The sequence below is a fragment of the Charadrius vociferus genome, unplaced genomic scaffold (assembly GCF_000708025.1).
Source record: "Charadrius vociferus isolate BGI_N301 unplaced genomic scaffold, ASM70802v2 scaffold1041, whole genome shotgun sequence".
NCBI lineage: Eukaryota > Metazoa > Chordata > Aves > Charadriiformes > Charadriidae > Charadrius > Charadrius vociferus.
In genome coordinates this window covers 1,225,314-1,227,563 of record NW_009646843.1, presented here as the reverse complement: position 1 = coordinate 1,227,563, position 2,250 = coordinate 1,225,314, and positions in this window count along the sequence as shown.

Sequence of the window (2,250 nt, the reverse complement as noted above, 5' to 3'; positions counted from 1 at the left end):
CTGCCTGTTGGCCCCATCTGGGAGCTCAGTGCTGGAGCTGACTCCCTGCAGCAGCTGCTGGTGGGTCTCAACTGCTCCCTTTTCCTCTCCTGCCTTCTCCTTTCCTCTGAGTGACCATGGGGTCAGGTCCTGTGGAGTCTCACACGCTCTGCATGTTTGGTTGGTGACAGCAGTCAGCAGTGCTCCAGCAGAGACAGAGTTTTGCCACCTCCCGAGGAAAACCTGCAAAGAAAGCACCAACTCAGAGCTGCAATGGGCAAAAGTCCTTAGAGCTACCCCTCAGACCCCTCCAGAAATGGGGCATCTGTGTCTCCCTGAATGCTCCAGCCCACTTAAACTTGAACTGGAAAGTCCCTTGGCAGCCAGGCAGGTATGCCCCTGCCAGCCAGCCTCGCCCAACCCCAGGGGTGTCCACGTAATGTAGGGATGCTGAGAGAAGGGCAGAGATTTTAGACATGTCAAATTCCTATAGGCTTATGATAAAAGAAAGACTTGGGAAGACAGGAGGAAAGAGTTTTCCTGAGAAAGCACTTCACTTTTCTTATGCAATCTGGTAAAATTAGTCACCACTCCTTGATTTCTGAAGTCAGGCTGTGGCTGTAAGTCTAAGCACCTGCTTATTAAACTTCGCCTTTGTAACTGCACTTTGCAGCAGTCCATGCCTTGTGTTGGTCCTTGCCATGAGCAACCATGCTGGCTCCTGCAGCCCAGAGATGAAATCCTTGCTCTGCTCAGGGCTCTGGGAGGAAAGAAGAACCAATATCAGTGATGCAGTGTCCTGGTAAGGAGGTGGCTGCAAAGGGCTCCGACAGCTTCATCGGTCCCATTCCCAGAAGCAGAGCAGCACATAGGTTTGTTTTTCAGGGAAAGTTTGGATGGAGCTGCTTCTGCTGTGGGACAGGGACACAGAGTGGAGAACATCCTTGTAGACTTATGATTGTTTTCTGTCTGGATGTAAATAACATAAAGCTATGTTTTGCAAGGGAAGAAACAACACAGCAAACCCCTCTAACCTCCAAAAGAGCTTTTAGCTGCTGATTATGGTGGTCTCCAGGACCACGCTGCTACTAGATTTAAAGGGGTCTTAGTTCTTGCGTGATTGCAAGTAGCACCCGTGTCGGGAAGGTGCCTAAAGGGAAACTGAGGCACTGCAGGGACAAGAAAGAGAGTGCTGGGAGCAAGCTGAGGAGCCTGACTGCCTGTGCCGCAGCTGTGGTCTCCCCTGTGTGCTTCCCAGGTGAGGTGATGGGTGTCCCCATCCTTGCCGATGTGCTGGTGGGGGAGCGCTGTGCCCATCCCCATGGGTGGTACAGGGCCCAGTTCCCCAGGCTCTCTGCAGCTCACGGAGCCACAACAAAGCCCTCCCTGGCGGTGGACAGGCTTGTGCAGGAAGGTAGAGCTGATTCTCCTCAGGGTGCAATAGGCTGCAGAGATGGAGCAAACAGAAGAAACTCCAGGAAAGGAAAAGGTCCAGCCTTGTCAGAGGATAGAGGTGAGATTTTAAAGTGAAACTCACCCTGCAAGAATAAGATAACGATGTGGAGCTGGCTGAAATGCTCTTCGGGTGATCTATGTCTTTGATTCAAGGTTAAAGGCATGGGGGCCAAGGGAGGCAGTATACCGAGAAGACCGCATGAGTAAATGACCACTGATTGCCAGGAGCCGTACTGTGGGGAGATGAGGACTGGACCAGTGAGATTAGAAATGATACCTGCAGCCCTGCTGCTTCTAAGGGAATTGAAAGTGAATGAGAAGCGATGAACTGGCCTGTGGGAAGCCTTCTGCTAAGCAGAGCAAACTCATTGCCAGACAAGGGGGTCCTCTGAATTTGGGTGCTGGTATTAAGGCTGTCGGGAGAGGGATGTGATGCTTTCAGTCACGGTGGCAGCATGCAGAGCGGCTCCTCACCTCCTGCTGCAGCGCAGGCTCTTGCCATGGAAAGCTCTTTGTTCGCGCACAAAAGGAGCGTGGAACAAGCTGAGCGCTGCCTGCCTGCTGATGGCAATGACGAGAACAGGTTGTTCTCAGAGAAGGGTATTTCCAAGTGAAAGGGACGTTTTTTTCATTGCTCCCAACATGTGGAAATGGCAAGATAAATTATAGGGGGAGTAGCACACTTAGAAAATGCTGTGGGTGGATCGCAGCCTCCTACGTGGCTGCTTCACCACACATCAACAACCTGCTCCTGCCACCAGCTCTCGCAGCTCACGTGGGCTCTGCCGGGGCTCAGCTTGGGCTCTGCTGGTGGGT